Below are 14,847 nucleotides of genomic sequence, written 5' to 3'. Positions count from 1 at the left end.
TCAGCCGATAAAAGAAGATTCTAAAAGAAAGAAGCAGCAGAGGTTCAGATATCCATCTCATCAGTCAAACTTCTTCCCCCCATCTGAGATAGGATGAATCCGAGTTTTCACCTGCTTATGCTTCACCTAACCCTGAAAGAATCTGGAGTTCCTTTCACCTTCAGAGATCCATCGATAGCCGCTTTCTGTTTCCAGAAATCCTTCTCCATGCGAGAATGAAGCACATACTCAGCAATAGACTTCCTTAGACTAGTCCGATGGACAGGGGATGAATTAGAGTCATAAGCCAATTGCACAGTACCAACGTTTTCTTCAGCCTGTCTCAAGCTATCGAATATATTGCCAAGCACCGCACAGTTCCAACTTTAATCTTCATGATTTAATGGCCAAAAGTAATTTATATTTTATACAATTAATATACATTTAGACATTAGACAGTTGAATCCATTTCCATATCCCATAAATTTTTACCAAAACCGTCAAATTTATAAATTTGCTCCGAGCACAAAATCTGCCAAAACTATGCCCCCACCACGAATTATTTTAATTATATATATATATATATATATATATGTATATATATATATATGTGTGTATATTGCTGGGAACTTAATGGAATATCCTAATCCTTTGTTTTGATGATACCAAAATCAATAGGCTTTAATTGTAATAGACTAGAACTGTTCGAACTCAAGTGTTAGAGTTCTTTTCTAGTTTAGTTGCTGTTCTGAAGACTGAAGAACGGAGGACTGAAGACTGAAGACTGAAGTTGCCAACTGAAGTATCAGTTGAAGAATCAGTCTTGACCTGATTACTTAATGCGTGCTACGTGGAATCAGCGGACTGATACTAAAGTCAACTATCAGTTAAACATTCTTCCTCAGACTGAATCTCCAACGTTCCAAGGAAGCCACATACTCCCAAAAGTACAGCCGCATTAAATGCAGAGATCTCAGGATCATCCTTTCTCTGCAGAGGTCATTCCTATTTAGTGACTACTTTATCAGAGACGTCGCATCTCCTGCTCTTCAACATAGCCGTTCTCACCAAACAAGGAACCTCGAAGATTGAAGCCTCAGCCCAAATTCAAATTGCTCTCCAACGGAAGAAATCTTGAAGACCTTCTCCGCCAACGGATCTATTCAAGATCTCTCCAATAAATAGCGCTCGAGGATCACTTCAATCTTCACCGATTCAACAACACAAGCTGAAGCTCTGCCAAAATTGCGTCTCAGCCTAAAGCTCAAATTTCCAAAGCTTGAATCGAAGAAGAGAATTTCAAAGCCAAAAATCAGTCACTGCTGATTACATATATTCTCTTAGACCTTAGGCAAACCTCTGTTTACCCAGAGCCTAGGTCAAAACTAACTCCAAAGAACTTGTTCTTTGAAGTTTAGTTGGCAAGATTTCAAACCTCCCTTCGACCGATAGAATCGAGTGTTTGAGTTGCAAAGGAGTTCAGGAAGGTACTATGTCTCCGTGAGATCCTAGTGCCAGTTCGTGCTAGGAGTGAGAAATCCAACAAGGTGTGTTGGTACTGAAGATTGGATCTTCAGTTGATTCGGTTGTGTGCACCCGCAAGCACACGGTTCGGTTTGTTGTGCACCCGTAAGCACAAGCATTGATTTGCAGTGCACCCGTAAGCACTTGCAGAGTGAAGTTGTTGGTCTGATCAACCGACCGTGGATGTAGGAAGTATTTTCCGAACCACGTAAAAATCTTTGTGTTATTTACACTTTCAGTTTTACTTTACTACGTGTGTTCTTACCTCTGATAAACTGAATACTAATTAATTGCAAAGAGAAACTTAAGACTAACAACGTGCTCAACAAAGGCTATTGCGAAACAAAAGTATTTCCGCTGCGTATGTTATCAGTCTGATTGATCTATCCTCTGACAGTCAGGAAGATTTATAACATCTCTATTTTTATCAAATCCGACTGAAGCCTTACGTGCATCAGTTAAGTTCTTGTGACTTAACTGATAACTCCTTACTGAAGAGTATTTCAGTATCAGTCGTCAACCCTGTTTTGGTCAAATCTCTTTTCAATAAACAAGTGTGTGTGTTTGAGATTAAAGTTTCGTTTTGATCTCTGTATTGAGATCCATCTGATTTCAAAAATAGCCTATAGGTTCCACACCCTCCGAACCTAACATATATATATATATATATATATATATATATAGGGAGAGGTTCAGGAAAGAACCATAAATAAAAGAAGACCGGAGAACCATTTTCAGCCATTCGATCATCAAGATCTACGGTGGATGCATCATCTTGTTGGATAAATGCAGATCCTGGGTTCGAATCCTGAAGGGAGCATTTTTTTTTATTTTTTTGAGTGCATTAATTTTAACAGCGGATGCATTAATTTTTACAGTGAATGCATTAGATTTGATGGTTCTCCCGTTCTCACAAATAATGTAGTTCTCTCTAGAACCACACCCTATATATATATATATATATATATCGTCAAATTTTCAATTTTTGTGTGAATTTTTGTTCAAAAGTCTCTATCATCAAATCGAATTTTAAGAAAATTATCTTTTAAAAATCTCAAACTCAAAATTTATAAAAATACAACCTCGATCAGGATTATTATTATTATTATTATTATTATTGTTATTTTGTATTTCTTTTGTTTTGGTATTTTGGCATCGGCTCCTGTATCTAATACCATTTGCGAACACGTTATTTAATTAGCTAATTTTTCCTAGACTATTGATAGCGAGAAAGCGTAGCTGTCTAATTCCTCGACAATTTATAAATAAATGTATTTTGAGGAATTTTAGTTATGACAAGAATATATATATATAGGGTTTGGTTCTTGTAGTATCAAAGCTTATAATAGATCCGTAGATTCAAATCTAGACCACACATTTATGACATGTGGCGCATCAAGATGGTGACACGTGGCAAGGAACTTCCAAGCATTTCAAGGCAAAATTTGGAGAGGGGTAAAATTGGAATGTAATTTTCGGATTTAATAATTAAAAAAATATATATTTTTTTTAGATTTTCTCAAAATAGATATATTTTAGATGCATATAGTTTCACACGAAGATGCATAAAGTTTTCACATGAAATGCATGACTTTGAACAGAAAAATGCATTTGATTTTTACAGTTTTGGTATTTTCACCACCCCACCCCATACCACCCCCCAACCCACCCCACACCACCCCCCAACCCTCCCCATTACCACCCCCAAAAATAGGCATGTTTCACATGCATATAAAATCAAACAAAAATGCATAAAGTTTTCACATAAAAATGCATTAAATTATACAAAAAATGCATTTCATTTTAATAAATCTGGTAGTTTCGCCCAAAATTTTTTTTTTTTTTTCAAAAACTGATTTTCTGATTGCTGACCCAGCCCCACCCCCACCCCCACCCCAAATTTTTTTTCTTTTCAAAAACTGATTTTCTGATAAATTTTTGAAAAAAAAAATTGGGGGGGGGGGGGGGTAGGGGTGGGTCAGCAATCAGAAAATCAGTTTTTGAAAAAAAAAAAAAAATTGGGGGGGTGGGGCAGGGGTGGGGTGGGGTGGGGTGAAATCTTATCCATTTTTATATGAAACTTTATGCATATTTATATGAACCTTCATGCATTTTCGTATTAAACTTTATGCATCTAAAATATATCTATTTTGAGAAAATCTATTTTTTTTTTAATTATTAAATCCAAAAATTACATTCCAATTTTACACCTCTCCAGATTTTGCCTTTGAAATGCCTTGCCACGTGTCACCATCTTGATGCTCCACATGTCATAAATGTGTGGTCTAGATTTGGACCTACGGATCTATTATAAGCATTGATACTACATGATCTCATTCATATATATATATATATATATATATATATATATATATATATATATATATTTGGGGATGGCTACAGTGAAAATACTTCTTAAAATATAAATATAAACGTTTTCTAATGTATGAATTTTATCCAACAGGATTACAAATTCATCCAACATGGTTACGAATTGTGAAAAATAAATTTTTGCTACCTTTGAGATTCGAACCCAGGACCACGAATTCATCCAATAAGGTTACGAATCAACCGTAAATCTTGATGATCTACGGACTTAAAATTATTTATATTTTATATTTTAAGAAGTGTTTTTATTTTAGTCATTCCTGTATTTTTCGGACATATATAGATGGTCCTATTATATAGAATTTTCAGAAATAATTACACGATATGGCCGGTGATGGTGAGAGGGTACTATAATGTGGTTTTATCAAAGATTAGACACAACAAAAAACACATGCGTGTCTATTTATGTTAATTAATTTACAATATTAAATATGGAAAATGGGTATCAATCAATAAAGTGAATTATTGACTACTTTACTTTATTTTGAAATAGGTGTATCAGTAGTGTATGCTCTTGACTCCTTCCATGAAATTTTATTTTATACTTGCTTCGTCCCCTCAAATCATGTATAATTTGTTAGTATTTTGATATGTTCTTAAAAAATACTCTCTCCGTTCCAGCTTTTAGTATCCAATTTTCCTTTTTTAGCCGTCCCACATTTTGGTATCTATTTCTATTTTTAGTAAAAGTAGGTGGAGCCCTTACTCCACTTTAATTATTTTAACTCTCACATAAAATGTGGGACCTTTATTCCACTCACAACACATCAATCACTTTATTAAAACCTGTGCCGTTCTCAACTGGATACCAAAAGTCGGGACGGAGGGAGTACTATTCGCTTTTTATTTCAAACACGAGTACTTTTTAGTTGGAAAAAGGGGGCTCATTTTCGTTATAGTTGGGAGTTTACACATAAACTACATTCGTCCACAAAGTGTATACAATTTTGTGTTCAACACATATTTTAATAAAATAGTTGGTGAATTTATGCTTACTGAATAAAGGATCACACCATACCATATAAAAATGAATAATTATAGTAGAATTGAGTGTGAATCGTAGTGATTTTTAGGTAAATAAAGGATATATATATATATATATATAAGGGTGAAATATAAAAAGAGAGTGTGATTATGTCCAAAAAAGAAAACATAGTATGCTTTTCGTAGATGCCAAAGAAAGTAATTTTTGTATACTCTATGTGGACGTAGTTAATATTATTTAATTTATTTTTTCATTCGCTGGAGAGGTTATAATTAACAACAAAATTCCTACTACTTTAAATTAGTCTGCAATTGATTCTAATTAATAACTAAAATGGCTATAGAGTTTAGCAAATAATAAATATTACTATTACTCCCTCCGTCCATATGGCTCTATTGGCTTTTCTCCCGAAGCTGTTGGACAGTGATGGATGGTTTAGCTCCTGCACGGCACCGTCAGCTGAATTCAAACGCAGAATTGAGCTAATTTTGAAGTTAGTTGATCCACATGAACAATTCAAACAAGAAGACAATGTTTTGTGTTGTGCTTTCTGCTGCATGTATGTCGAGCGGATCATTGCCAACTCACCCTCCCTCTATTGGGGCCAGACCAGTGGGTATGAGTATAGATACCTCATCAGTGCTCGTATATTTGCACTTACTGAGACCCCTAGTGCAAGACGTCAAAGATTGGGTCATTCGGGTTTAGCATCGGACGTAGAGGAGGATAACTGAGCGCAGATTTTTTTGATGAACTAGATTTTTGGGGCCACATTTATTCAATTTCATTTTCAATGTTTTCTTCTAAATACTTTTTTTTTCGTCCCCTCACATAGATAGACATTATATAACATAACTACATTTAATTAAAGGAATTGCGATAAAATTAACATGACATTACATCAAAAGCAACATACTATTAACATGTCGCCCGTAATTAAGCTCGTCAAGAGCTTGCCACCCCGACGGCAAGCTTAATAATGTGGAGATTCATGGGCAACAAGCTCAATAATTTGGAAATTCATGGGTGGCAAGCTAACTTATTAAATCACATTTCAATAACTGAATTAGATGTTGTAAAATTAAATTCAAATTACATCATTTGGTTGTTAATTGTATTACGATAAATTAAGGATGTGTATATTTCAAATAAATAACATACTTTATTACTAATAGAATTCAATTACATCAAAAATATTAAAACATAATCTATTCTCTGACTCTTCCTGGACACGTCCTCTTAGTGTGTCTCGTTCCCTTGCACAAACTGCATTTCTTTGGTGCCCGACGTCTGCTACTGGATGCCGAATCAGGATTTGTTGTAGACGATCGTGTTGCCCTCTCGCCACCCCCACGTGTACGGGATTCCTTTGGTCGACCAGCTTGTCGTGTCACATTCGTGGGTAAGACTATCTGTTGTGCTACATCATCTGGTAAGTTCTAGTTCTCCTGATGAGGAAGATGATTAATAGAATTGGAGTAGCTATCAACTAAAAAAGAATTACTGTAGACATCATCCACGTAATCGACAATGTCCCCACCTACTTCATTGTACATGTTCCAACCTGAAGAAGCTAATTAGTTATTAAATTTTTGTTAATTTTCTTCAAAAATACCATAGCAAAATAAATAAAAATAAAAAAATGGGAGAAAAACTTACGCAATTGCTGTAATTGCATAAGAACACGATTGATCGTTCAAATCGAATACCCAACATTCACACGATTGTGCTTCGAGGTCAACTTTCAATGTTATTTCTCCAGCCTGCACTTTATAACTCATACCCCTAGAACGTTTTGTTGTGTATCGACGGCTCTTCTGGAGTTCCACGGCTAACTTTTGATGAGCTTCTTCAGTGAGGCATTCTGAACTCTGCTCCGCTTCTTCAAGTCTCTCACTAAACCATTTTTCCATTATAATCCTTATAGCCTATAGCATCGAGCTAATAGGAAGACGTCTTGCCCACAACAATCTTGCATTAAAGACCTCAGCTGCATTGGATGTCATGAAACTGTAGCGCTTAACTTGACATCACGATTGAGCCAACTTCTCAGGCCCAAGATCCATCAACTTATGGTATGCCTCCGGCTTCAGACTATTCATAGCTTTCATGGCCTTTGCAAACTCCGCTTGGTCGTAGGCATATGCAGTCTCTCTAAAGAGCTCCACCACAAGCTTCTTGTAGTGCTTAATGTTACTTTGTAAATGATAATAACATAAAACATGAGTGGCATGCGGTAACTCACTAGCAACAGTGTTTACAATTGAGATGTGTTGATCAGACACGACCAAGAGGGGGTTGGCTTCGCCATAAACTCTCTGGACACTCGAAAGAAACCATTTCCAAGATTTGTCATTTTCTTTCGGGCCAACATCATATGCCAACGGGTAAACTTGCTCGTTGTCGTCTTTTTTCATGCAACAAATTAAATACCCATGTTTTTACCCTTGAGATGTATTCCATCATCATCATCGTCACTATCACCACGATCTACGCGGTTTGTTTGCCTGACCCGTGCCTTAGCATTTATCAAGGACACTAAGTGAGACAGCCCACCTTCTTGATGCACCCAACCTGCAAAGTCAACCCCAGTAAATCTGATCCGTTTACCATCGGACAATTCTTCGGTGGCTTCTGAATTCGTTTCTTCCTCAATCGTCTCTTCAGTCTCTTCTTCATTTTCGTGCAGGGGTATCTCTGAAGGGTAACACTGCGCGGCTTCACCTTGTGGATAAGTTGGTGGTTGATCCCTATTTGCCCTGGCCTGAGACGCGGTCTACCATTGATCATCACCAAACCAATTCCTAATGCCATACATCTGAATTGATTCTAATCCTCCGGCTGCCTGCTGTGAAGATGGCCCTTCCTCATCACCCAACCAATTCATATTGCTATACCTCTGATTTGATTCCAATCCTTCGTCAAGTTGATGTGAAGATTGTCCATGATCAAACGAAAGGACATAGACGTCTTGAACTGTGTTGGGTCCCGGAAGGTCTCGAATACGTGTATGGGGAAGGAATACACCTATAGGCTATTTTAATCGAAACTGAAGAAAAACAAACTAACATAACCTTTTTAGTTAAAAGAGTTTAGCAAAACTTAGGTTGGCGACTGATACTGAATATCTCTTTAGTAAAGAGTTATCAGTTAAGTCAAAGACTTTCACTGATACACGTTAGACTTCAGTCGGGTTTGTAAAACAAATGAGCGTTATGAATCTTACAGACTATCCGAAGATTTATCAGTTAGACTAATAACACTGGCAGAGAAAAACTTTTTCTTTGAAATAGCCTTAGTGATTAATCACGTTGTCAAGATTTATGTTTCAATTTGTTGTTAATCAGTTTCAATTTACAAAAAGTTTGAGCACATATAGGAAAGATAAATACTGAAAGCGATAAACAACAAAGGGATTTTTACATGGTTCGGAATCCAATTTCTACATCCACGGTCAGTTGATCACACTGACAAACTTCACTGGGCTTGTGTTTACGGGTGCACAACAAACATAAACAACCAAAGATCCAATCTTTGGTACCAACACACTGGGTTGGATTTCTCACTCTTAGCTTCACTGAGACAGAACTATGCTTTTCCGCAAAGACTAAGATCTCACGAAGTCAGAACACTGGTCTGAACTCCTCTCGGCTCAAACTCTCGATTCGGTCAGTTGAAAGGAGGTTCGAACACTTGCCAACTAGATTACAAAGAGCAAGCTCTCTGTAATCAGTTATACCTAGGCTTTGGATATATAATATTTACCTAAGTTCTAAGAGAATGTGTGTAATCAGTAGAGACTGATTTTTGGCTTTGTGATTCTCTTCTTCGATTCAAACTTTGGATGGCTTTGATTTGCTGAGTGATGAATTCGGCAGTGTTTCAGCTTGTGTATTTGAATCGGTGAAGATTGAAGTGATCCTCGAGCTCTATTTATAGGAGAGGTCTTGAATAGATCCGTTGGCGGAGAAGGTCTTCAAGAATTCATCCGTTGGAGATAGATTTGAACTTTGTTGAGGCTTCAATCTTCGAGGTTCCTTGTTTAGTGAGAACGGCTACTAAGGAGCAGGAGATAGGACATCTCTGAAAAGGTAATCACCAAAAAGGAAGGCTCTGCAGAGAAAGGACGATCCTTGAAATCTCTGCATTTAATGCGGCTGTACTCTGGGAGTGCGTGCCTTCCTTTAAGCTTTGGAGGTTCAGTCCGAGGAAGAATGTTAACTGATACTTGACTTTAGTATCAGTTCGCTAAATCCACGTGGCCTGCATTAAGTGATCAGTCGTAACTGATTCTTGGACTGATCAGTCAAATATCAGTATTTTACTCTGCCTTACTTCGTTACATCAGTCGGCATCTTCAGTCTTCAGTCTTCAGTCCTCCGGTCTTCAGTCTTCAGAACAGTGCCTAAACTAGAAAAAGAACTCTAACACTTGAGTTCGAACAGTTCTAGTCTATTACAAGAAAAACCTAAGGATTTTGGTATCATCAAAACTAAGATTAGGATATTTCATTAAGTTCCCAACAAACTGGCTCTTCGACAACACGATCCACATCAACATTGTCGTGATCAATATACACAATAGGATTTCTTTGTGCAATGAATAAGTTTCTCACATCCTCATCATCTTCAATTCAATGTTTTGCCCCTACCGAGCCAATTCTTTTATAAATAAAAGAGCTCGTAGGACGATGATCATCATTCCGTCGGCATATAGTGGTTAACGAGATACAAGGTTAGAATATCGATAGTAAGAACTGTAACCACCATTCTACTCCCACCGACGTACTTGCAACCCTCGAATGCACCCGCGTACCTCACAGTAACGTTCTTAGGGAATTGATCCATCTACAAACAAATAACAAGAAATTACTAGTAATTGTAGAAATATCGAGCAAGGCGCACGTTATTTTAAGCTTGCCGACGAGCGGCAAGCTTATAATCACGGGCGGCATGCTCGCTCCATTTTTTTTAACAAATCTAAAACCTCTAATCAACCATGATTAAACGTAATAAAGACATAATTAGTGAAAATTAGAGGCTGCCGCCTATGAATTCTATATGTTGGCGCAAGTGCGGCAAGGTCGTATCAAGGGCGGCAACCTCCAATTTTCACTAATTATGTTCTTAAAACGTTTCTCCATTGTAAATTGAGCTCAACCCACAATAATTCTTGCTCTAAATTTAAAATCGAAATATTGAAACTAATCATACATTTCTTACCTAATCATACAATTACTCAAATAAATTAAAATCGAAATATTGAAACTAATCAATTAATTTCTTACCTCGGAATGTAACTTCAACCTCCTTCTATTGAAATCAAAATGCTCTCTTTTTTCTTCACTAAATTTTCTCTCTGATTGCGTGTGAATGTCATTGTATCAAGTTGTGGCTATTTATCAAATTCATGTCATGCATTATTGTACTGGATTTACTATAGTCAATGTGACTACACATTCACGCGTATTTGAAAGGAAAGAAAACTGCTGAATTGTGTACTATGAAAGTAATTGCCTTGAATTTGGGAAATTGAGAGCCTGTCGCCCGATGGCAAGCTCACTATGTCGGGCGGCAAGCTATGTACGTGTGTCGAGGATTTAATTTCTAGTCAAACCGTGTATTTTATTTAATTTTTTCATAATAAATGGGTTAATTATAGATTTTACTCTATAGTTTAATAATTAATAGGAATGAGGTTGAAATCAAACAATATATAGAAATTGTACTATGAAATTTTATTATAATAAAAACCATTACTAGAGTTTGAACATCGTACATAGAGGGGGGAATGGTACCAAATGTACCACATTACATGGAGACTACAAAAAAAATAAAAAAAAAATAAAGGCAGCTACAAATCTTCATACAGCACGATGGTAAATTCCACGAAGTAAGAAAAATATCGAGTCCCTGTGCTCCATGTACGCTCGCATTCGTGGTTCAGTCTACAAAAATTAGCACGATGTTAATAATTAAAAAAAACTCTAATTAGGGATACGTAATACAATGCATCATACCCCACAATACGCCGTCATAACGCCCTCGCTATAGTGCATGATGTTATACAAGGGATCCCATATGATGTAGGGACTTTGGAGAAGGCAAGCAAAACGTTTAAATCGCGACATTAACTCTCTAATCTTCATAATGTAGAAAGATGCCGAAAGTTGCATGCCAAACTGACGATGTAGGTTGTTGATAACGGTGCGAAAGATTTCGATACAAAGAGTTTGCGGTTTTCCATCCCACTGACCGGCATCAACATAAGTTAGCAGTGCTGAAAGGAATTTGTACTTCATTACCGAAGTCCATTCCCTTTCATATCACAGTTCATATTGATGTAAATCAATAGTATTTAGGAGGTTCATTGTGCAAGGAAATTTTTGTTATGTTTATTTGTTTAGTTCACTCAAACTTTCTTAAATAGGTAAAATAACGCACTAAAAAATGAAAAAGAGAAAATATGATTAGTCATAGGCGTGAATTAATGTCATGCATTATTGTACTACATTTACTATAATGAATGTGACTACACATTCACGTGAATTAATTTAAAGTTAAGACAACTGCACAATGGCGTACAATGAAGTAATTGCCTTGAATTTGGGAAAATGAGAGCTTGCCGCCCGGCCAGCAAGCTCAAATTATGGGCGGCAAGCACTAATTGCGGGCGGCAAGCTATATCCGTAATTAGTGGATTTAATTTTTAGTGGAACCGTATATTTGGTATAATTTTTACACAATAAATGGGTTAATAATTACCATTTAGTACCATGCTTCAATTTTTTCTATATATTTTCCAATAAAGAGGGCTTAATAGGTAACGCATTCAATTTGCACCTATTTCCTGTCAACCCTATTTTCTCCATTTGCACCTATGGCTAACAACAATGTGGCAAGTTCTTCGATCATCCCGCCATGGGATGATGATTTTTCCCTAATGGATCCGACAAATCCGAAATTCTTTACCGAGCTCACAAAAACAAACTTGAATAATCCCTACTACATTGTAAGTAATTTATATGTTGAATTTTTTTTCTTTTTTTTTATTACGAGTAGCCTAAAAAAATACATGACATTGGAAAATGAAATGAATGCAGACGGTGCCCAAAGAAATTTGGGGTATTATTGACGAAACAAAACTTGTGGTGCATCTTACGAACAAGAGGAAACAGTGGGAGACGAAGTACATAATCCATTCGACGAAAAAATACATCATAGCCTTTGAGTTTTTAATGGACAACGATCTTGTGCACAGTTACATTTTGGGCTTCTTGCTGACCAACAAGACTCCGGTGGAGATGAAACTTTCGGTCTACATTAATCGGAAACCCCGAGGTGGTTGGAAACCCAGATATGGCAGAATTGACGCCATCCGTGAGGCCTTCAGCTAAGATTGTCTTGAATTTGGGAAATTGGGAGCTTACCGCCCGGCCGGCAAGCTCAAATCACGGGCGGCATGCTCAAATTCCGGGCGGCATCCTATATCAATGTGTGGAGGATTTAATTTCCAGCCGTACCGTGTATTTTGTTTATGTTTTTCATAATAAATGGGTTAATTCGAGATTTTACTCTATAGTTTAATAATATAATAAGTAAAAATAAAAAAACACCTAATTAATGAAATGTACACTGCCGACATACATAAAAAAAACATTACAAGGGTTTTAACGTCGTACATTACATGGAGACAAAAAAAAACATCATGAAAAATTCCACGAATGTAGAAATCTTCATACGGCACCATTAAAAATTCCGCAAAATAAGAAAAACATCGGGTCCCCGTACTCCGGGTACGCTCACATTAATGGTTGAGTCTACAAAAATTAGCACGATTTTAATAAAAAAAATATAAGTAAGGATATATATCACAATGTTATGACTGCTTACCTCAACATACTCCATCATAATGTCGTGACTATAGTTCTTGATGTTATACAAGGGATCCCATCTGATGCGGGGATCTTGGAGAAGGCGAGCAAAACGTTTAAATCACTTCCTTAACTCTCTAATCTTGACAATGTAGAAAGAATGCAGGAGGTGCATGTCAAACTGACGATGGAGGTTGTTGACAACCTCACGGGCGATATGGATATGAAGAGTTTGCGGTTTCCCATCCCACTCTCCAGCATCAACATATGTTAGCAGTACCGAGAGGAATTCATACTCCATCACCAGAGTCCATTCCCTCTCATACCACAATTCTTGTTGATGCAAATCAATAGTATTCAGGAGGTCCATTATGCAAGAAAATTTTTGTTATGTTTATTTGTTTAATTTACTCAAACCTTCTTAAATAGGCAAAAGAACGCACTAAAAAATGAAAGAGAAAATGTGACTACATATTCACGTGAATTAATGTCATGCATTATTGTACTAGTATTACTATAGTAGATGTGACTACACATTCACGAGAATTAATTTAAAGTTAAGAAAAAGTTGCAGAATGATGCACTATGAAATAATTGTCTCGAATTAGAAAAATTGGGAGCTTGCCCAAGTTTGAGTGAACTACCTAATTTACCTTTTGATGTGGACAATGTGTCATTGCTTTTATGTAAAAAGCTAACATTTTTCTTACACAAGTACAATTGTGTAAGAAAGTGTGAGAATTGGTGCCAATTATTGATTCATAACCGAAAATTTGATTTGAATGGTTGGTAGATTTTATTTTATTTTTAATTTTAATGTATGTCGGCTATGTACTTTTCATTAATTAGGTGATTTTTTATTTTAACTTATTAGTAAACTATATAGTAAAATCTCGAACTAACCCATTTATTATAAAAAAATTAAATATACACAGTTCGACTGAAAATTAAATACTCGACACACGTACATAGGTTGCCGCCCACGATTGAAGTTTGCCGACTGGCATGCCGTTGGCATTTTAATTTTTCACTTAACAAGTGAGCATTTTAAATTTTCACTCTAAATAAAATGGTGGATTCATTAATGGCATAAGTTGTAAATAAGTTGAAAAATAAAGGATATGAATGTACGAAACGGTAAACATGACTTTTTTGTAGAAAAAAGAAAAGAATAAGTATGACACTTTTTCGTGGATAGAGAAAGTATAATACAGTAAAACAAAAGTAATAAATATATTTTGAATTCTGAATTGGAAAATGAAATCAAATAGATAAAGGCGATATTCCAAGTCAATACTACCATTTATCCATCCTCTTTCACATTTCTTTTTCACGAAGCTTTTTCATCAAAATCAAATAATTGTAGTATATTTTGATCTTGTATTTCATTTTATGACCACTTACACGCAACAAGCATAGAATTAAAGCACGAGGGAAAATATTTTCTAGCGGGACGAAACAAAAGCAGCAAAGCAAATGGATAACTTTGATACCTCCTCCAATAGTAGGAACCAATTTCAACTTTTAAATCGCCGCGTCAAACTTGCAAACCAAGTTCCTCCGTCTCAATATTTATGGCTCGTACTCCCTCCGTCCCATGAAGTAAGACCAAGTTCTTTTCGACACGGAAATTAAGAAACTGGTATTTTGTGTGTTAAGTATGGTAGGTAAAAAAGTGAAAATGTGAATAAAGAGTAATTTTTTTGCTACTTTTAGAAACTGGCCTTGTTTCGTGGGACAGACCAAAAAGAAAATTTGGTCTTGCTTCATGGGACGAAGAAAGTATTTCTTTTTGAGTCGTTCCACGTTACTTGGCTCATTTTTTTTAGGTATAATTAAAGAATAATTAAATGTGAAATTAACTTTAATATTTAAACTTAAAATCTAATCCTAAAAACACACCCCACCCTCCTCTGATATCTTTCTCTCTCTCATGCGCCTCTTCCTCCCGCCGCCGTCGGCCATCAAACCTCGCTCCTCCACCGCGACGCCGACCTCTCCCTCTTCTCGCCGCCCCTCTATTTCTCTTCCCGCCGCCTCCCCCTCTCCTCCATGGGTCGTGCCCGCCCGGAGAGGGCTCGGACCTTCTGTCGCCGTT

The 14,847-nt window shown here is 36.5% G+C and overlaps 1 protein-coding gene across 1 annotated transcript in view; it reads left to right on the top strand.

The window, feature by feature from the left end:
* Positions 1-14,847, top strand: part of LOC131020541 (uncharacterized) — a 1,142,091-nt gene that overhangs the window by 1,041,310 nt on the left and 85,934 nt on the right. The gene's annotated exons all lie outside the window — the stretch shown is intronic.

Source organism: Salvia miltiorrhiza, chromosome 1 (assembly GCF_028751815.1).
Source record: "Salvia miltiorrhiza cultivar Shanhuang (shh) chromosome 1, IMPLAD_Smil_shh, whole genome shotgun sequence".
Lineage (NCBI taxonomy): Eukaryota > Viridiplantae > Streptophyta > Magnoliopsida > Lamiales > Lamiaceae > Salvia > Salvia miltiorrhiza.
This window is presented reverse-complemented; position numbering and strand designations above follow the sequence as displayed.